Source organism: Tamandua tetradactyla, chromosome 8 (assembly GCF_023851605.1).
Source record: "Tamandua tetradactyla isolate mTamTet1 chromosome 8, mTamTet1.pri, whole genome shotgun sequence".
NCBI lineage: Eukaryota > Metazoa > Chordata > Mammalia > Pilosa > Myrmecophagidae > Tamandua > Tamandua tetradactyla.
The window spans coordinates 9,696,973-9,720,177 of record NC_135334.1 but is presented as its reverse complement, the minus strand read 5'-3'; the positions used below and the strand labels follow the sequence as shown (position 1 = coordinate 9,720,177).

The 23,205-nt window shown below is 40.1% G+C and overlaps 1 long non-coding RNA gene across 1 annotated transcript in view; it reads left to right on the top strand.

Moving 5' to 3' along the window:
• Positions 1 to 11,550: 11,550 nt before the first annotated feature.
• Positions 11,551 to 23,205, top strand: part of LOC143643167 (uncharacterized) — a 34,709-nt gene continuing 23,054 nt past the window's right edge. Inside the window, exons 1-2 of the long non-coding RNA XR_013156167.1 lie at positions 11,551 to 11,623; positions 22,059 to 22,117. This is a non-coding gene — a long non-coding RNA (uncharacterized LOC143643167). The remainder of the gene's footprint in view (positions 11,624 to 22,058; positions 22,118 to 23,205) is intronic.

The window sequence follows — 23,205 nt, the reverse complement described above, 5'->3', positions numbered from 1 at the left end:
TTGTAGTCAGAACTCCCCAGGGGAAGTTGGTTGGTCAAAAATTCCAGCAAGAGCCAAAGCTGAAGGTGAATCTGAATTCCTCTTCTGATCTCTGGAAGCTTTGCTTCCAACTTTTCAGACCTCCTACTGATTGCATGAAGAGACCTTCCACATTGCCAAGGGCAATAATGTCCTTTGATTATAGATCATAGATGCAAATCCCACTTCGAAACATCATCGCAGTGACAATCGGTCTTAGGGTTGACCAAACAACTGGACACTAGAACTGGGCCAAGTGGACACATGAAGTTAGCCATCACAGATTTTCATAGCAGTCCTTTGAAATAGCTATACTATTAATATTATCTTGATTGCACAAATAAGAATACCGAATCTCAGAAAGATTAGGTGACTTGTCTGCATTGACCAGACTAATCACCCCATAATGGAGAGCCAGGATTTGAAAGCTGCCCTGGGACTCTTAGACCTGGGTTCTACTCCCAGATCTGCTACTCATTAATGATGTGACCAGTAGGTTGCTTCACCTATCTGAACTTTGGTTTGCATTCCTAAAATGAAAGGGTGGGACTAGATGTCTGAATTTCTAACTTAGGCCTTCTAATATTGTAATGGTTAAATTCATGGATCAGCTTGGCCAGGTGATGGTATCCAGTTGTTTGGTCAAATAAGCACTGGCCTGGTTGTTACTGTGAAGATATTTTGTGGGTTAGTCTAAGGCTAATTACATCTACAGCCAACCAAGAAGATTGACTTCACCTGTGACAGGGGTCACATCCAATCAGGTGAAGGTCTTCAAGGGAGAACTGATGATTTCAGCAGTCAGAAAAGAAGAATTTCTATTTCTACTTCAACTGGCCAGCTTCTCTGGAAAATTTATTGGAACCTTCATCAGAATTCCCAACTTGTGTCCTGCTCAACAGAATTTGAATTTGCAATCCTCACAGCCATGTAAAGTCAATTCCTATAGTAAATGTCATAAAATGTACATATATAATATGTGTAAAAATATATGTAATATGTATGCATATTTATATATATATGTATATATACATATGTGTGTGTATGTGTATAATCTCCTGTTGGTTCTGTTTCCCTGGAGAATCTTGACTGATACGAATGCTAAGGTCTTTCTGTGGAAATCTTATTATAGGGAAAGAACAGAAGAGACAGCACAACTTAGCCGTCTACATTTCTTTTCCTACTTCTCTGTGGACAGTGACTCAGGGAATTAGTTGATCAAGTGAAAAATGATCAATGGGCAAAAAGTATCTTGGTCAACCATAGGCTCAGACTTAAGTCTGGGCAGGACTTATCTCTGAAAAATCTGGCATATTTGGAAAGCAGCCTGTGTTATTATAATTATTTATGTATTAAACATAAAGAATTGGAAGCTGACAAAGACTTTGCACATAGAAAGTTGAAAAGCCATGCCTTGAACTGCTTCCATCTGCCTGACTTTTAAATACTCTTAACTCTGAGATGAAGGATCTTCTGTTCATAGGATTGAGGTATCGCTTCTTTTCCTTCTAGCTATGTACCCACTGTCCAGGTTAATATTAGGACTGGACCAGGCTATTCAGGTCCCTGGCAAACAAATCTTAGATCTGGTACAGCACTCATCTAGTTTCTCCAGTAGTAATTCTGGCTTGACAGAGACTATAGGGGTTGAACTAGAGCTGCATCCCAAAAGAGAGGCCCAATTTGGATATTGCATCAGAAAGTGGTGCATGCTGTAGATGGGGGTAGGGAAGTCAGTGCAGGAATGAAACTTACTTGAATGAGGGAAAAGGAAACAGAGCAGGAGAGCACAGAGACTCTATATAATGAGAACTATAGCATGACATATAATAAGAAAAAATATGAAGTTTGTCGTTTAGGCAATAATGAAGGGCAGTGCAGAGAAAAGTTATGGCATGAGGCTGCCCAGGGTGGAATTCTGGATCTACCACTTACCAGCTCTTGGCAAATCATTTATCCTCTAAACCTTGGTTTCCTCATCTGTATATTTTACCTTATGGTGGTGTCATGAGGATTCAACAAGATAATCCCTGCAAGGTGTTGAGCACAGAACACTCATAAGCGTTAGTTATTATGAACATGGGGTTAGGGGATTTTGGACATTGCCTTCAAAGGACACTATTGAAGGCATTGAACACGGGAATGCTGATTTTAGAGCACTGGCAATATGCAACTGAATTTACATGGGAGCTGGAGGGTGGCGTGGAGGTCACTGCAGTGATCTGGGGATGAGGTAATTGGGCCAAGGCTTGGAATGACGTTAATGAGAATAAAAGGGAAAGGGCAAATATGACAGACATTTCAAGATTTAAGCATTCTGTGAATTCAGGGGACAAAATAGAGAGATGATTTTAAGATGACTCTAAGGGAAAAAAAAACATTTTGAGATTTATTTATTAATATTTAGGGTATGGTAGGCTGTCCAGATGGAACCATCAGGACGGTTCATCCATTGAAGAGAACTGATGGCATTTATTATTTGAGAGTCCACAGTGTGTTTCCTAAACTTCATTTGTTTACTGCTGAAATCTCTTTTCACTATCTTATACCTCCTGTAGTGTTGTTTACTTAATATTTTACTCTAATTAAACTTAAACTGATTTAGCTGGTTTCATCCAAGCAATCATATCTGTGAAATCTCAGGCTTTATTTTGCTAGTTATATTTTGTCTATTGCACATGAAAATAAAATCATTAACTGTTAAAATAGAAATATTCACCCCATACCTCCTGAAATCATTTACAGCTTCAAGACTGTAACACACATCACACTCTGTGAAAAACTGATGAAAATGAACATGAAAGCCATGAGAAGCACCAACTTTTCCATGGGAAGAGAAGGACAAGAAGATCAGGAAGCTAATAAGGGCAGGTAAAGGGGCCAGTACATTACAAAGAAAGAAAAATATCAGAGAAACAGAATCAGAAAATTTAGTATCAGGGAAAAAAGGTTTGAGACAGGGAGGGAGTGTGGTGAGAAAATTTCAAAGACACGGTAGTAGAAAATGCCACATGTTTAGAAGAATGATTTTATTGACAAAAACATATTAAAAGGCCAGGTATCAAGATTTAGATAAGTAAGGGAGTGGTCAGATTCTGGACATATTTTGAAAGTAAAGCCAGCATGGTTTGCTGACAGACTTAGTGTGGGGTGTAAGAGAAAGAGACAAGAACAGTTCCAAGGTTTTTGGTCTGAACACTGGAGATACTGTGGCTAATATTGAGTGAGATATGGACAATCATGGGCTGTCCAAGTCAGATGGAAAGAGCAGGGATTCCATGTTGGACATGTTAAGTTTAAGATATCTGTTAGTTTTCCAAGAGAAGTCTGCTAGCTTGAAAGGATGTATGTACTCTTGAAAAGCCACGTTTTAATCAAAATCCCATTTCATAAAGGCAGAATAATCCCTATTCAATACTGTATGTAATTAGATCATCTCCTTGGAGATGTAACCCAGTCAAGAGTGGTTGTTAAACTGGATTAGGGGAGGCATTTCTCCACCCATTTGGGTGGGTCTTGATTGATTTACTGAAGTCCTACAAAAGAGGAAACATTTGGAGAATGAGAGATTCTGAGAGAGCAAAGAATGCTGTAGCACCATGAAGCAGAGAGTCCATCAGTCAGTGCTTTGGAGATGAAGAAGGAAAATGCCTCTCAGGGAGCTTCATGAAGCCGGGAACCAGGAGAGAAAGCCAGCATATGACTCTGTGCTCACCATGTGCCCTTCCAGCTGAGGGAGAAACCGTGAATAATTCACCATATGCCTTCTCAGATGAGAGAGAAACCCTGAACTTCATCGGCTTCTTGAACCAAGGTATCTTTCCCTGGATGCCTTTGATTGGACATTTCTATATGCTTGTTTTAATTGGGACATTTTCTGAGCCTTAGAACTGTAAAATAGCAACTCATTAAATTCCCCTTTTTAAAAGCCATCCCATTTCTGGTATATTGCATTCTGGCAGCTAGTAAACTAGAACAAGGAGATTTAAGGAAAAGAGTTGGGTAGGTGAGTCTTGAGTTCAGGGCTCAGCACCAGCCAAGAGAGAGGATTTGGGAACTGTCCAAATATGGATTATAATTAAATTTATGGAACTAGATGTTTTCATGGTATCAGTCAGAATGGGGCTGGTTGTGCTATGGTAATAAATATCCCCCAACGTTAGCAGCTTATAACCACAAAATGCTTATTTATTGTGTATACTGGGTCCACTGTCCTTAGACTAGACTCAGGCTACCAAGTAGGCAGAGGGAAAAGAAAGCTCTGGAAGGCCTTGCATTGGCAAGTAAAAGTTCTGGATCTGAAATCTTTGGCAAGAACTTGCCATACGGCCCCACCCAAGTACTAGAGGGGTTAGGAAGTAACGGAATTATTCTGCCACGTGCTTGGAAGCCAAAGAGTTGGAAACATTTGGAGTTCTGGGCATAGGTTGGAAAACAGCTGCAGAGGAAGTGAGTGAGTCAGAGCAGAGGGAGAAAGAAGGTCAGGGAAGCAGCTTGGGGCACTTCCACATTAAGAGGTTGAGGAGACGAGAAGGAACCAGCAAAGTAGACTAAGAAGGAAAACTGGGAGACTGTGGCACCCTGGAAGGCAAGCCAAGCTTTTGTCATTTGGATTTAGGGAAAAAAATGGAAGGGAAAGTCCACAAGCCCTAGAAAATGAGACAAAGCAGAAGGGAGAGAGAGGAGCTTGGGAGTTATATTAAGAAAAAGGTATGTTTTAGCCTCCAAGTAAAGCTAAATCACTCTTCACTTAGTTCGTGGAGATGCATGATCCCACTTGTGTCTTCCTCTCCAGTTAGGGCCTCCTTTGCCAAAATGGCCGGTTCAAACTGTGAGAGAAAATATTTGTATAAATTAGGATGTATATACTTTCGGTTTGATTGGCAGTTTAATTAGGCACATGTCTTTTCACAGCCATTTTAATTGGATTAGTGAAGAATCCAGAAACTCTGGGTGTTACATTTGTCATTTGATAGCTGGGTTTTTTTTTGTTTGTTTATTTTTAGGTATTTATGGTGGCTTTAGTATGGAGGAGGGAGTGCTCTCACTATGATGTAAGGCTAATCTTGTTCTGTTAAAGAGGAAATTGCAATGCTAAGCAAAGAGGGGAAATGGAGGCAATTGCCCTCTAACCTCTTACCTTTTCTGCTGAGTGTCAGTCACAAAATAGAGCTCTTATAATACTGAAACCAACTGTGAATTTAAGAGCACCCACAGAAAGCGAATGAAAGTCCTTGCCCGTTTTACAAGGCAATCTTCTGTCTCCCTCTTGCTTGTATTTTTTTTTTCTTCTTCTTTTACTGCAGCTAGTTTAAAGCGATGCTGTAACTCCAGTGGTTACTAGGAATGAATACACCCAGCTCCTGAGGGCTTATGCAACAAGAGTGAGTGTAGAATCAGAAGAAAGAATGTGGGGCCATCTGGCTCATAGCCATCTCTCTGGGCAGGATTTCTTCAAAATCATTGCTTGGCACTATTTTGGATCAGCATGGCAGGGTAGTGATGGGAACTGCTCTCTCTTTCTTTGCTTACCTGACCCTCTTGGACCCCTCCTAGATGAGCTCAATGACTTCATTTTAGTTTTATGTATTTAGGAATTAAGGGAATGTATTTTTGAAAAAGAATTTCTCTTTCTTGGATATTTTTACTTAATTTAGAGTAGGTGATTATAAGCCCCATTTTCTCCCAGCATGAACAGAAAAGTGTTTGTGTAGAATTATGTATATGTGTTTGAGATTTCTATGGAGATTTCAACTCAAACCTACACACTTTATAAAGTTTTTAGACACTCGTCATAATATATTACTTCTATTTCAAAAGCCAAGCATAGTAAGTCTTATATATTAAATTAGATTTTTAGAGAAGACATTTAAATATATCAACATTTGGATAAATGTTTTATCACTCACTCATAGCTATTATCAATTAGAATTATACCAATTCTGATCAGATCCCCAGATTATGTGAATGCTGCTTTCTAAGTCACTAACTAATTAGAGTCACAGGCAATTAGCTCGAGTAAGTCACTGAACAGTTTTTGAGTACTTACTATATACCAGGCAGTATGCTTGGTATTAGAGACCAGGGAATGAATAAAAACCTGGCCTTATTGTAAAGGAACTTAAAAGTTAGATCAAAGTGCAAACATAACAACAGAATGTAAGGGGATGAAAATATGTAGGTTTACAAATAAAGTACAGAGGTGGGAGGGAATGACTTTTCAGATGGAAGGATTCTAGAAAAGGTTTCTTGAAGATGAGAATATCTAAATTTGTTTTTTGTTGTTATTTTAAAGAAAACATTTTGTTTAGATTCTAATACAGTCAATTTGGAGAGCAATTTGCAGATGTAAATAAAAAAATCTTAAAAATGTATTCATAGTCTGTGACCCAGAATTCAACTTATAGAAATAAATTTAAGGAAATAATCAGAAATGTTAAAAAAACACGTACATAAAAATATTGAAAATCATAAAGTTACAAAATATATATACATAATATGTTTATTATAGCATTGGTAAACAGTAGAAACAGTCTCAATGTATAACAGCAAGGGAATACTTAAATAAATTAGGGGACACTTATAAACAATTAAGCATTCTAAAATCATTTTTAATTAGAAAATACTCCAAAAAATGTGAAGTGGAAACACCAGAATTTAAACTGGTATATATATATACATATACACACATACAATATAATCTCAACCATATAAAAATAGCACATAATACATGCTTATACTACACGAAAAATAGTAAGCAATTAAGTATTCTAAAATCATTTTTAATTAGAAAACCACATTTGGTTTTGAAGGAGGAATAGGAGTTTTCCTGGCAGGATTCAACACAAAAAGAATGCAATGAACACAGACATGAATACTTGAAATAGCCTAGCACATGCTGGGGATTAGATGTAGTTCCATATTTCTGTATAATTTTAGAGATTTCTAACACTAGAGAAGACTTGATGGGTAGATAGAGGCAAAATAAATGATGTTAGATATCTTGTGCCTCATTTGTAAATGATGGACAAGAGTGAAGTTTTCTAAGCAGGTGGTATGATTGGATCACTCTGGCAACAGTGTAGAGGAGAGACTGAGGATGTCTCTGGAGGTGGGAATGCTAAGTGATCCAGGTCAGAAGAACGATTAAGAGGTTGTTGCATGGTTTAGGCTAGCAAAGATGAGAGTTTGGACAACAATATTAGGACATTTAGAAAGGAGAGGACAATTTGTAAGGCATTTAGAAGAATTAAGGATACTTGGTGAAGAGGTAGTCTCCGTTTAGCAATCTATTTTTCAGTTCACCTCACAATCTCTGCAATATTTATTTGGCTCCTCTTCCCCCATGGTTCCCAATCACATAGCAATAGAATCCCAAATGTGAAAGCTCCCATGTTTGTTGCTTCAAACCTAGAAGGCTTCTCAGGTATTTGTTAGAAGATGAAGAGAACAACCTGGAGTTTTTCTCTCCATCTGTTCTTTGAGCCTTTAGCTAGCAGCTGCTAACTAGATGTAGGCTCATTTGAATACTTTTCTTAAGAACCTCCAAGCTCATGAACTGACTTACATTACAGAATTGCATTTATGCACCTAAAGAAATATTAGAATGGATTTCCTGAAACACATATTTTTACAAAATAAGAAGCTGAGCAATTTGTGGACAGATATCAAATGAATTTATTTATTAATTAATACCCAAAGGAAATACTCCTGAGAAATCCTTTTTAGATGTCCCAGTTAAGACGCTGTGGGTTACAACTAACAGAAAAGTTAAGCCAACCCAGATTAGGTCCCAAAGGGAATTTATGAATGTACAAAAAGGGCACCATGCTTAGTCTCTGACCCCTGGCTCTCTACTCCAGGTTGGCTTCATTCTCAGTGTCTATTCATTGGTGACCAGATGGCAGCCAACAGCTTCAACCCTAAGTGTATACCCAGTTTAAGTCCAGAGGATTAAAAAAGGAACCAGGGAGATTCGGTACTCTGAGGAAAATGTAGGCGTTCCCCCAAACAATATGGACAGGGAGTGGCAAAGAATTTGTTCTAAAGGAAATTCAGATTACTGGCACCAGGATGGAGAATGGACACATAATCAAAGACAGCAGAAGATCCAAAAATGTTGAGAAGCTTATGAAAGTCTACATTTATTACTTCTACTGCTCCATCGGTAATTTACTCAGCAACTAGATCAATGATAGGTCTTTTAGTTTGCATGCTGCCAGAATGCAATATACCAGAAATGGAATGGCTTTTCAAGAGGGGAATTTATTAAGTTGCATATTTGCAGTTCTAAGGCGGTGAAAATGTCCAAATTAAGGTCTCCAGTTTCAGATACCTTGGTTCAAGAAGGCTGATGATATTCAGGGTTTCTCTCTCAGCAGGGAGGGCACATGGAGAAATCTGTTAGCTTTCTCTCCTGGCTTCTTGTTTCACGAAGCTCCCTCTGGGGTGTTTTCCTTCTTATCTCCAAATGTCTCTGGCTGTGTGGATTCTGCTGGTTCTGGCGGCTCTAAAGTTTTTTCCAAAATGGTCCCCACTTAAAGGACTTCAGTGAGCAACCCCAACTTGAATGGATGAAAACATACCTCCAAGGAAACCATTTAATCAAAAGTTACCACCCACACTCACATCTCCATGAAAACTATCAAAAAGCTCCCACCCAGCAATATTGAATGAGGATTGAAGAACTTGGCTTTTCTGGGGTACAAAACACATTCAAACTGGTGCAATAGGGATGCGATACATCTCACTAAGTATTTGTTGAACGACTGAATGAATAAATGAATCAATAAATATATCATGCTCTTCCTATCAGAACTACTTTACAGAATCTAAGAGATGAAATAGCACATGAGACTTTTGGTTCTGTGCCCATCCTGTGTTCCACAGCACAACCACAGAACCACCACATTGTGTCTACCTACATCTTCTCTCCTAGACTAGAAATGTATGAGGGCAGGAGCTATGTCTTTCCTCTTTGAATCTTAAGGACATAACATAACTGACACTAAGTTTGTCCTCATAATTATGCATTGCGTACATGACAGCATGCATGAAAAACAATCAGTTGAGAGGCAGCTCTCTTGGGTCCTCAGAGTACTACAGTTTCTTCCCCACCTAATTCCATGCACTCAATCAATACACCCGACAGCAGGGATTCACAAACTTTCTTGCACATTTGAATTACGTATAAAAAAAAATCCAAAGCCCAGCCTACATCCCAGACCAGTTAAATCATAATATCCTGGGGTTGGACCAGACATCAGCCATTTTTGAAGCTCCAGGGTAATCCCAGTGTGTGCACAAGTTTGGAAACTGAAGCTCTTATAGGCTAACTCAGAAATTCAGTATAATATAAAGGATGCCACGATGGCCTTTTCTTGTGGATACCACAGATATAGTTTGGTAGTTCCAATGATCTCCAGATATAGGTAAGCTTTTCAGCCCAGGCTTAGGGTCTATCTCCATGGACATGGAAAAGGTAGAGAATGGTCATTTATTAGACTAAAAAATTCAAACTAATGGTTGCCTTACTCATTTGCTTCCTTTTATCCATGTCAGTGCTGAAGAGTGAGCTGAAATAGACACTTTATTATAACAGGCAACAAATTGGATGCCTTAGCTTCATCTCACTGGCCTCTTCCAAGCTCAGGTGCTGTTAAATGCCTGGATGAATGGAGTCAGTGTCGTGTCTCTCAAATGCCCACCATTGCTGGGTGAAGTCTGCACCCATCCAAAGCCAATCTTAGAGTTTAAATGTCAGCTTTCAGTGAACGTTCAGAAGCAATAGACCCAATCTCATGGCCATGGGATCCTTGCAATTAAAAATGTGCTCTATGGACAAGCAACATAGGTTTCCTCTAAGAGCTTTTCAGAATCTTAGGCTCCACACAGAATTACTGTATCAGAACTGACACTTTAACAGGATCCTCGGGTGATATGTGTGCACATTAAAGTTGGAGAAATAAAGCTTCAGACTACCTCAATGGTGGGGGGTGAGGGTAGAAAGCTACATTTTGATGGTTTCCCTATTGCTCAGAAAGAGTCTAAAAAGCCTAAAGCACAGGCTTTTTGGGGGGATTTTGACTACTTTGTGTCTCTACTGAAAAATTACAGATACACATGTCCTATCGCTATGGAAAACAGGGTTAACTTTCCAGCTTTCAAAGCAAAGCCAACTCTTGTGTTAATGTTTCCATGCCTGAGTTTTTGAATTTTACTACAGGAGTTGTAGGATCCTCCTTTCTAGATGTATTTACACTAGCAACTATGATGAAATGGAGAAATAATCTGAGTCCAGGTGCTCTTGAGGTTCTCATCCTCATAATTTTTTAAAATCCTTTAGCATTATCCCATAAGAGTACACCAGTTTAGCTAAGAGAAAGTAATGATCTGAATGAACATGTGTTCTAATTTGCTAGTTGGTGGAATGCACTATACCAGAAACAGAATGGCTTTTAAAGGGGGGATACTCATTAAGTTGTAATTTTACATGTTTTAAGGCCTTGAACATGTCTAAAGTAAAGCAAGTCTATAAAAATGTCCAATCTAAGGTATCCAGCAAAAGATACCTTGGTTCAAGAAGGCCGATGATGTTCAGGATTTCTCTCAACTGGAAAGGCACATGGCAAATGTGGCAGCATTTGTTAGCTTTCTCTCCAGGCTCCTTGTTTCATGAAGCTCTACTAGGGGCATTTTCCTTCTTCATTTCCAAAAGTCTCTGGCTGCGTGGACTCTAGAGCTTTTTCCAAAATGGTTGCCTCTTAAAGGACTCCAGTAAGCAACTTCACCTTGAATGGGTGGAGACACATCTCCATGGAAACCATCTAATCAAAAGTTATTACTCACAATTAGGTGGGTCACATCTTCATGGATAATTAAAAACTCCCACACAGCAATGATAAATGAATATTAAAGGACATGGCTTTTCTGTGGTCCACAAATTCAAACCAGTACAAAATGCAATAAACGTAAGCATGTTCTTGGGCAGTACTATTATGAAACAGCCATGACAAGGGGGTAGATGTGTGATATGCTTGGCACAATGTGAAGAGAGTGCGGTTAGGGAGATAGGACATCAAAGTTTAACACTAATCCCACGGGGAGAGGGAAGGGCTGATGGGAGGGGGGTTACCGTAGGGCCAGTGAGGGAGGGGAAAGAAGGGGTTTGGATGGCAAATGAGGGTTCCATTCTTCTTGGCTATGTAATCCAAGGAAATGAATTTCCACTATCGTTGAGTTATTGCTTCAAAAAACTTGAGGGATTACAGTGTAGGAGGACCTGCTATTCTTGGAGATCCTGGGTATAGGAGTTAGTCCAATAGCCAAGTAAGCTGTAATATAAAGTTAGATCTCTGTGTTCAGAATCTAGTCTGGATTCATTTACAAAGCTCAGTTCTTGGAAATTACCAAGTCAGATTCATGGGAAGGAAAGGAAGGAATCTGATCAAATATTTGGCCCTGTCTCTTCATTTTATTTATGAGGAAGTAGAACCAATAGAAGTGAAGTGATGGATTTCATTACAAAGGTCTCCTGACTCTGAGTCCAGAATTCTTCCCTGTTCACTTTCCAGGACAAAAGGGCTCCCACTTCACAGTGCGCATGGTGAGAGAGGCATAAGACCTCTTGGGTAGTGCCTCCCAACCTGCAACCATCCCTGGAGGATCTTATTAAATGCAGGCTTGGGTTCTTTCAGTCAGAGGTGGGGCCCACAGTTGATTCTTCATTTCTAGCAAGTTCCCCAGGGTGGCAGTCTTCAAGGCTTTCCCTGTTGATCAGCTTCACCTGGGAGTAGGTCAGAAATGTAAATTCTCAAGTCCCAGCTCAGACCTACCCATCAGTGAGGTGGGGTACAGAGATCTGTATTTTCATAAGCCATGTGAGTGGTTTTGAGACCAACTAAAACTTGAACCTTTGTCCTAGAAAAGTTTTCCTGAACTTGTCTTGGAGATGATGCCTTGGAGTTAAAAAAAAAAGAGTATACTGGCTAAATCACAATCTAGGGAGACTGTGTGTGCTTTAGGGATGCGGGTGGGATGAGGAGGATGTGACATCCATATTTTTCTTTAAAAACACTCTATGTAATATTGCTAACTAGCCAGGTTTGGGACCCACTCTTTTGACTGTTTCCTGAAACCATCTGGGTTAAAATCAATCATCACAAAATTTTTATAAAATTTATAGACAGCTGTCCAGTGAACCTGTTGATAGCCAAGAGAACTTCCTCTTTCTTTTCCCCTCATCTCATATGCCCCAACCCTCTTCTTCCCACTGGATCATTCTGTACTTCTGATAACACCTGCATTAGGAAAATGTCATTGAGCTGAATTTCATTATGTTCTGACACATTTGCTCTGCCACTCTTGACTGTGGTTCACCTTTATTTTAAATTAGTTCTCATCCACTTGTGCTGTATAATAGCTTGCCCTTTTGCATTATCATTGTCCTTTATCATCCTGAATGGCCCCTCCGCACTTCCACATGCAGCTCAGTTCCATGAATTTACAGGCTGGGACAGCATGCTTGGGAGAACTAGCTTACACTGCACACAGCTGGGGCATGCTGTAAGAGGTGACATCAAAATGGTAAGGATTAAAAAGTTTGATAATACTCAGTGTTGGTGAGGTTCCAGGGAAATAGGCATTCTTAGGTGCCATAGGGAGAAGACTAAATTGGTACAGACTGTTTGTAAAGTAATTTGGTAAAAATTATAATTTTCTTTTTTAAAATCACATGACCTTTTGTTTGGAAATCCCATTTCTAGAAGTTTATGCTGCAGACATACCCATGCAAGTACACAAAAAGGGGGGTATAAGAATGGTCACTGCTGCATGTTTTGCAATGCCAAAGAGTCTGGAAGCAACTGCAATAGCTATTGTTAGAAGAGTGATTAGATAAATGATGCTATAACCATGTAGTAGAATTTGTGAACTATGCTAACTGAGAGAGGTACTCTTTATAAACATGGAGGAAGTACCCTGTATAAGCACTATATAAGATTGGAACGAGCTGGAATGTTGCCCACATGGAGGCCAGCATGGAGCTTCCATAGTAAGGTGGTCTCAGGGAAGGCAGGTTTCTTAGAAGGCTGCTGAGGCCCCTCAAAGGGGTTCAGTGACCAAGGTAGATGCAGCAACAGGCTTTTATGACAGCCTAGGAAAACACATGATTTCCCTTCTGCACTACTCTGGGTTGAAGTAGGTCCTGGATCCCTCAGATTCAAGGGGAGGGCTATAACCCCACCTTTCAGATGGAGAAGGGTGAGGAATTGGTGGCTATTTCTTTCTTTCTTTCTTTTTATTTGCATGGGCAGGGACCAGGAATCGAACCTAGGTCTCCAGCATGGCAGGTGAGAACTCTGCCTGCTGAGCCACCGTGGCCCGCCTGGTGGCTATTTCTTAAAACCACCACACAGTTGCTACCTCTTGGGAGTAGGAAGTGGAGGATGAAGATTTTCCTTTTCCTTTTGTACTCTTGTCTCTTATTTGATTTTAAAAAATTGCATCCATCGCTTTTGAGATTAAAAGGGAGACAAAATAAGATAATCATTGAAGGGGAAAAAAAAGGGAGGATGGTGGTAGAAATGTGCACGTGGGGGAAGGAATTGGAAAGGGGAGGAGAGGCAGGCAGACCTGGGAGAGGAGGTGGGGAGGAGAAAGTGTGGGATCAATGAGAGAAGGGTAGCAATTTGGCTTTGTGCTCTGCTGGGTGCAAGCAGGATAGTCTTCTTCTATCCCCCACTCTCTGCCCTGGAAATACCATTTATGTTTTAAGGAGCAATTCAGAGGTTATGTGTGTGCAAACTTCTTTGGTCCCTTTCCAGCCAGAATAGTCCCTCTTGCCTTTTTGTGTCCAACACATTGCACGAGCAGACCTCTCTTAAAGCCTACACCAGTCCTACTCTCACAGACATTTGAGTATATTCTACCTTTCTCCAGAAACTGTCCTTACAGGCCACCATAATATTTTGTTAATTAATTTTCTATATCCCCACAGTTCCTACCATTCTGCTTTGCAGTGGGCAGGGGTAATTATTTTTTTAAAGAATAACTCATTTAACAGGCACATTTATTTCAATAACACTTACACAGTGCGTGCTAGGTGCCAGGTATGAGACCGCTGCTCTCATTACCTGCATTTAACAGAAGACAACACTGATCCATTGAGAGATTAGTAACAAAGTCATATACCTAGTAAAGGGTAAAGCTTGGCTCAACCCACGAAACGTGGTTCTAGATTCTGTCCCCTTATCACTGCACTGTCCTTCATTTCAGCTTGTAGCATAATAGTATGTCTTGGTTTTCCAACTGACAGTCCAGAAGAGTGCCTCATTGTATTTTGGATACGATGTCAACAAATTGACCGAATTCAGATTCCATACACAAACTGCCCCTGCCCCCTGGATGGCTGCGCAGTAAGAGAGGTAGCACGAGCTTGGGCTACTTGATTAGAGCTTCATCATTTAACCTTCTCCATCTCTTCATTGACGTTAGCCTAGACAGGTCTCCCAGGCAGTAAGCAAAGCCCCTAGAACTGTGATCAATGGCCCAGAAGGGTCTGCAGAGAGAATATTATAGAGATGTCTGAAGAAAGTACTTAAAAGAAGGGAACAAGGGAAAAAGACCTGGGATGTGGGTAGAAAATTGTTTGAAAGAAATATTTATGGGTATAGAGTGTGAAACAGTCTTATAGTCGAAAATAATGAAGATCACAAGGTTTATTTTTACTAACCTATCCTCCCAATGATTACAGAATTACTACTACATGAAAGACAAAAGTAATCAGCTTCAATATTAGTTATCATAGCCTGTACTAAAATAGAGCAGGCAACTTCTGCATGCTACTAATTTACAAAGTGTTATCAAGTTCTAAGGAAAAAGAGAAGTTGGATGGTTTTAAATTCACTGAGCTTAATTCAACTTCATTTGGAAGACAGTCTTATTTAACGATTGGGGTAAGTGAAAAAATGGAGGTGATTTGTATGAAGTTTTAGATCCACTTCTCAAGAGGTCCCACCGATAGACAATAAAAATAAAGGAGTGTTGAACATTAAACCTCTAGCTTGCTTATTGCTTTTTATCATCTAAACAATTTGGTGCTAATTTTTAACATTCAACATTTATGGACTTCCAGGAACTCATAAATGTCACATCAGGCTGCCTCGGTGAATTTTTAATCAAGGGGAAAATTCAGCTACAAATAGACCGAGAATCAAGAGGCCCAATATCGATCGCTCAAAGTGGCACTTATGAACCCAAGGTTGAAGTAGTTTGGAAAAAAGGAAGCTGGGCTTTCTTGGGCTCCAGAGACGTCTTTTTTCCATCAAGTCCAGTGAGTTTCAGAAATCCCCTTGAGTTACTGAACAGCAGCACATAATATGAAGTCTTCTGAAAGCCCAACCTATGAGCAGTGAGGATGGGAAGGAAAAGCCACACTTCTGGGCCAGACCAAATGTCATTGCAGTCAGAAATCCTAACAAGTGACCCTCCACTCTCATCACTGATTGTACTGTTCCTCCCGCCCCTTCGAGCAGAAGGTCTCCTTGGCTGGAGTGGGTCAAGGCCAAGCTTCTCTGGTTGTTCTACTCTGCACAGCCTGGCCTGTGAGTCTGAGGCCTTGAATCGTCCCTGCAGAGGTCCTCGTGGTGCTTGTTATGTCAGGGATCACTCAGCCCAGTGAATGATGTCGCGCCTTAATGCCAAGCCATGAATCACTGGTCTGTGGTTCTGTAAAATTAACATGCACTGCTATAAATAACTCATCTGTAATGGCTGTCATGGATGGCTTTTTGGAAAGGCTTGACTCAGCAGTAAGGGTTTTAATGACTGTAATTGAAATTAGATGAAAAGCATCAGTATTGGGCTTTTTTTTTCTGACCCAGGCGAGGACGAATTCCATCATATGTCAAAACAATTATGCCGTGTCAAACCTGAGGGGCAGGATGCGGCGTCTCCTGTCCCTCAGCACCTTAGGACTGCTGTCTCTTGAGATGTCTCCTGGTGAGTGTCTGAGCACAAGCCACTGGCCCCTCAGCTCTTCACGAAGGGCTCTGCCTTAACAGGGAAAGTCACTGCTGCAAAAGCAAACTCCCCCAACTCACAGATAAGAGCTGTTATCAGGGGGGAGAGACAGTATTATGAATGAGGAGGACTTTCCTTTGTTGAGGGGAATATTACAAAGCTCTTTATAATAGAGCTTCACAAAGGCCCTGGGAGGGAAGTCAGATGCTACTGCTGTTAGTATCCTCAGATGATTGATGACATGGAAGCTCCAATGTTCAAGTGACTTGCCCAAGGTCACCCAGCTAGTAAGTGATAGAGCAGGCACCAGGAACTCAGATCCAAAGCGTGACCCTTCCCGTGACTCTGATAACTCGTCTAGCGGCTGGTGTCACATAGCTTCCTCCTCCTATCTGACCAGTGTTCCTCTTGCTTGTGTGAAACACTTTGCGCCTGAGAAACCCCTAGAGACCCTGCCTGTTCATCATTAACAGGGAAATAAAGCCAGCTGCAGAAAATGTAAATTTAGCATATTTGTCACTGTCTGACTCTAATTCTATACAGCTGCCTCCGGTAAATTCGAGCCATGGCTGGAGGTTCTAAGCCAGTTACTGAAGCGTTTTTCAGACAAGTTAGAAGGTGCTTTAGCAGTCCCTTTTCATTTTGCTTCGGTGTGATAGCTTGGAGGGTTTCATTTCAAATGATGCTGAGTGCATGAGAGCATCAGGTTTTCCATAGAGAAAAGCCCCAGGATTGGGGCTCAGGGTCCTCAGAAACACTCACTGTCCAAAGCCCAGGCACTTCTTCCTGCCCTAAAAGCAGACACAGCACAATGTAGGTCCTGCCAGAGTATCAGGAAGCCGAACCTCAGAAGTCCCCACCGAGGTGTTGGTCCCCCACAGTAGCTGCTGCTGGCCTTGTCTCAGGAGGCAGAAAACCTTAGAAGCAGTAGATACCATATGCTTCAGCCATTATTTTATATGCTTCTGGGCCCCAGACAATTAGTCTAAGGAGCTGAGCCCACGTGAGCCTCCAGCCCGAACATCTCCCCAGCCGAGCCTGTGCCTGGCCGGCAGAGTTTTACAAATGAACGCGGCATACCTTTGTTCTTACAGCGTGTCACTGTTCCCACCTGGAGACAGCGCCGTAATCCTCCTGTGCAAAAATAACAAGTCCCGCATAGGATTGCGTACATGGCCTAATTACACGTAACAAAACATCTCCTCTCAGGAGAGAAGGAGTGTTTGGTAGTAAATTAAGAGATGCAAAAACCACAGCGGGCCGTGCTGATTAATCCAGCTGTCTAGCAATGGGAAAGGATCCTTGAGAAATGGGTTTGCAGTTTGATGATAATTATATGCCCACTATGGGGGCTTTTCACGTGCACTGGCTTTTGTGTCGCTGGGAGGCCGTGTGGCTGGGATGAAGTCTGCAGAGCTGATTCATTCGATGCTGTGTTGATGGAATGGAATGAAAATTGCTCCAATAAAAGCCCCGCTAATATTTATTAAATGGGTAAAACACCACCTGCATTGGCTCATGATACCCGGAGCTCCCATTTCAGATGGGACAGCGTCTGTGTGCCTGAAACCTTTATCCAGCTTTGCCCTTAAGCATTTATTTGACTTTCTTCCCTCCTGTCAGCATCAAGGACAGAGAACCATTCTGGGATTCAGTCTATAGGGACCGTATCGATTAAAGGGAAGATAGAACAAACACATTAGTAAAGCAGATTAAAACATGCTTACAACTCATTGTAACTATCAAGATAGACTGTGTGTGTGCGTGGGTATGTACATGTGCCTGTATGTGTATGGGCTGGTGGCTGGGGTGTGAGCTTCAGGTATAACAGCAAGTGCCGAAGTTCTATATATGATCTATCTTTGGCTTCGCCACTTCCTAGCAGCGACCTGGTCTCTTGGTCTTAGTTTTCTCACCTGTAAAATGGGACCAGTAATTATAGTTGCCATTCCTACTTCTGGGGTTGCTGCGGAGATCAAGTGGCAAGGCAGATAGAAAAATGATTTACAAACTGTAAAGCATCACACAAATGTTTTCTGTGTCTGGCATGTAGTCAAATTTGCTAATAAATATGCAAGTTGATGGAGGGGTAAACAGATGCTAAGGGGTGAAAATGGAGTGATTTGAAATATTTGGAAAATCCAAGAGAGATTTACTAGAAACCATGGACTTCTTTTATTGATAAAACAACGTGCAAACACAAACATTCTTAACATACAAACATTCTATACATGGTGTATAACCAATGGCTCACAATATCATCACGTGGTTGTATGTTCATCAACATGTTCATTTTTGGAACATTTACATCACTCCAGAAAGAAATAAAAATGAAAAACCTCATATATCCCAGACCCCTTACTCCTCCCTCTCACTGACCACTAGTATTTCCATCTACCAATTTATTTTACCTTTGTTCCCTTAATTATTTGTTTATTTTTATCCATATTTTTAAGTCATCTGTCCATACCCTAGAAAAAGGGGAATATCAGACACAAGTTTTCACAATCACACAGTCACATTGTAGAAGCTATAACATTATATCATCATCTTCAAGAAACAAAGCTAATTTGTTTTGTACTGTAGAACACAGCTTTACAGTTTCAGGTACTTCCCTTTAGCCATTCAAATACACCATAAAATGAAAAAGGATATCTATATAATGCATATGAATAACCTTCAGGTTAACCTCTTGACTCTGTTTGAAACCTCTCAGCCATTGACACTTTATTTTGTCTCATTTCTCTCTTCCCCCTTTTGGCTGAGGAGGTCTTTTTCAATCCCTTGATGCCAGGTTCAAGCTCATCCTGGGGTTTCTGTCCTATGTTGCCAAGGAGATTTACACCCCTGGGAGTCATGTCCGCGCGCGTGTGTGTGGGGGGGAGGGGGTCAGTGTGTTCGCTTGCTGTGTCAGCGCAGAGAGAGAGAGGCTGCATCTGAGCAACAAAAGAGGTTCTCCGGAGGTGACTCAGACCTAATTTTAAGTAGGCTAGTCTATCCTTTGCAAGAATAAGAATCATGGACTTTTATTTTTAAAAGAATTTTTTAATGGGAAGTAAGGTGAAGCCTCGTGAGGAAGGACAGAGGAATATCCCTGGCTGTAGATGAGGAACCCTGAGTGGGAACAGCACATTTCTTTGGCTAGAATCTGAGCAGACTGGAAGTTGGAGAGTAAAAGATGAAGAAGAAGAAGAGAATTAATGGGATGCTGGAGAGCCAGAGATAGGTGCTGGGATGGCGTTTGTTGCTGAGCAAACAGCTGGCTGCATGGGTATTTTAATCAGCTACAGCCTCTTGGTATGACAAGTTCAAGTTGCAGTCAGTGAGCAAATTATAGATAGAAGGTAGACAGGTCAAGCTTAAGGACAGAGTCCAGAATTCTAGTGACTCCAGAGTCTTTTGTGGCCATGATGGTTGGGGGATAGTGAAAAGAGGATGAAGTAAGAATGGGTAGGACTGATCATGAACTAGATCTTTATGATTTTCCAGTGCGGTGCTTTTTGGAGAGTCTGATCAAGCATAGCAGTTTCTTAGGGAATGGAGCAGTTCAAGGAACTTGGTCCAGAAGCAGGAAAATCCCCAGGGAACGAATGGTGGTCTGTAAAGTGCCTAGGGAAGATGCTCCCTCTTCCCGCACCCCATCCCCCTTTTAAATGTGCACTTTTACAGAGTCTGTAATCTGTAGATGAGAAAAAATAAATTTGCACTACAATAGCAGGGAACTTCTGTGAGAACGGAGCTGTGTTTTGAATGTTTTAATATACAGAATTGACACCCATCTACTTCGGTATTCAAAAACTCTCTCTCTGGAATAGCTTAACAATTGCTTTCTTCTCTATATTTTCCTTGCATGCTGCCATGAGCTGCTGTTGTGAAGCAAATCCTTCTGTTGCAATCCTTTAGTTTTACCCCCCTACTAACCCCCCCACTTTTTAAATTGCTTTCTTTCTCTAAAAGATTAAAGTGTGGTAAAAGCTGCTAAATGGCTAAGAAATGGACCCTTCTGAGTCAACAGATCTGCCCCTACCATGTATCTTTCAGTCACAGCTGCTAACGTTTTTTTGACACAATCCAGTTTTTATTTTGACTTTTTTCCTCTTTTGGTAGCAGAGCTTTCAGAAAAATTTTGAAGTGTTTGGGGATGGGGGATAGTGCCCTGGTGCATGAATCATACTTACCACCTTCAGGAACTCCCTGCCATGTAGCACATGGATATGACATGGCATGTTCATTTCTTGGCTCGTGTCATCAGCTCACGTGAGGGCGTTCAACTCTGCACTCAGAGCCGTTTGCATGTGATTGGCCTGTGGGGACCACTTACTCCCTTAGGACAGCATAGAGGGGACAGCGTGGATTCAAATCCCAAGACCTCTACTCCATAGCTAAGGTCTTCGGACAAATCACTTTACTTCTCAGAACCTCAAGTCCCCGAATATGGAACCAAGAGAGGATCATTGGAAGATGGCTGGGATAGTACATGCCCATGTTAGGCATCGTAGGGTTTTACCATAGGTGTAGGTCACTTTGGTCCCACTTCGTTTAGAGGAATTCTCTGTCTTCCCCCATCTCCCTGCCTCTTGTTACCTGTGGATGGTACATAAGAAATTGGCAATAGTGGTTCCTTCTGGAGAAGATGTAATTTGATATGAGGATGATTTTATTTTTCACAGTACTTTTCATACTACTAAGATTTTTGTCATTAGCATAAACTTCTTTCAAAATATTAAGTAAAAAATATACATTTAGAAATGTAAAGTTCCTAACTCTTCATCCTTATTTTAATAAGGACTTCCACTGTCCTCCTTTCCTTTTAGGGCTTGGCAGTGTCATATTGGACAGACACAGAGAAAAATATTCAAAAATGTTGGTTTCTGTTTTGACATGTCTAATATTGACTGTATGACTTGTTTAATGTAGAAGTCCTCCAAATTAAAGAAACTCCAGGAAATAGATGGACTTTTAAATAAATGCTTGGACAATTGGATAGCATTTGGGAATAGATAAAAATGGATCTATATCTTGCACCATATCTCAAAATAAACTGCAAATGGATCAGAGATTTAAATGTATATAAAAAAAGAAAAGAAACCACGCAAGTCCTGGAAGAAAACATGGGTAAATTTCTTTATAATCAGAGCATGGAGAAAGCTTTTCTAATTATGCTTGGAATCCAGATCTGATAAGAGAAAAGATTGATAAATTTGATTACATTTATAAACGAAACTTTTGCATAGTAAAAAGCTTCACAAACAAAATCAAAAGACAAGTAATAAATTTATGGAAAACATTTCTTAATATACATCGAGATAAAGAGCTAATATCTCCCTAATATATAAAGAATATTTAAACATCAAGAGATAAAAAAAAAGCTGAAAGAAACATGAGCAAAAGACGCAGATACACACTTCACAGAAATATATATACAAACAGTCTTTAAACAAATAATTTTCCCAGCCTTACTCCTAAGAGAAATACCAAATAAAGCTTTACACTTAGATATTGTTTCTAACTTATTAGATAGGCAGAATTCAAAATGTTGGCAATATTCTCTTTTGGAGAGGTTGTGGGGAAACAGGTACTCTCATAAATTGCTGGCAAGAGCACAAAATGGCCAGTCTCCATGGAGAAGAATCTGGAATAGCTATACCAAAACTGCTTATGTGTTTACCCGTTGACCTAGCATTTCTTCTAGTGGAGATTTGCCGTGAGCTACATTTCTGCAAATGTGAACCACTTGTGATAAAGTTATTTACTGTGATAGTATTTATAGTAACAAAGCATTGGAATCAACTTAAATGCCCATTATAGGGGACACATTGACTAATCTGTGGCACACTCATACAATAGAACACACATAACGTGAGCAAGAATAAAGAACTCTCTATGAATTCATGCAGAATGTTGTCGAAGATATGTTGTTAAGAGCACAAATTGAGGTTTGAAAGTGTGCATATAGTACCCTACCTTTTGTACAAGAAAAAAAGGAAACAAAAAAATGTATTTATTTGCTTATTTTTGAGGAAAAAAAGAAAATGAGGATGGATGACCTAGAAATGCAGGAAAATGGCTATCTTTTCAGGTGAGTATGGGAACTGGGCCACAAGTAGGGATGGGAGCGAGGCTTATATTGAGTGTACCTTTGTATATAGTTTTAATACGTACATCACATAAATGTTTTGTTTATTTAAAAATAAAATTAAATCAGTAAGGATGGATACAAGGCAAATCTTAAAACCAAGCACAGACACTTGTGCACCGATGTTCACAGCCGCATTATTCACAATAGATAAAATGTTGAAAGAAGCCAAATGTTCATTGTCAGGTGAATGGCTAAACAACATGAGAACATCCTGTTTATTATACAATTGAATATTATCCAGCCATGAAGAGATTCTGATACATGCTACAATATGGATGAGCCTTGAAAATATCATGCTGAGGAAACAAGCCAGGCACAAAAAGACAAATATTCTAGATATGAAATGTCTCAACCAAGCACAGATGCCTTGTCACACTCACACATACCGACACACCATCTTGTATTGCAAACACACATGTGCACATACCACATTCATACACAGAGACAGAAGATTAAAGATTATCAGGATCTAGGGGGAGGAGGAGCTAAGGGGTAATTGCTTAATAGGCTCAGAGTTTCTGTTTGGAGTGATGAGAAGGATTTGGTAATGGATGATGAAGGTAACAGAATGTCGTGAATATCATTAATATCACTGAATTGCATATATAAAATGGCAAAAATGGGGAATTTTATGTTATGTATAGATGATCACAATAACATTTTTAAAAAGATGAGGTTATCTATAAAAAACTGAATACGAAATGAAAAAAAGGAATCTAACTTTATAGCAAATTGATAATGTACCTATACAGAAAAAATAATCCAAAATCCAATACGATGGACCATCGTATTCTGATTGAACATCCTTATTGTTATAGCCTTAGGGTTATAGTCTAAGGAATAAAAGAACTGGAAAGCTGTCTTGAACATAAGACTGTTGTTGCTAGCATTATCACACAGTAATTCTAAACTATTTTCAGTATGCTATAAGACTAAGCAAATGAGTAAAATATGGTGTTAGGCAGAGAGAAAGGAGCTGCAAGTTTAAAAATAATGAAAGGCAAGGAAGAAACCTGTGCTGTTGGATT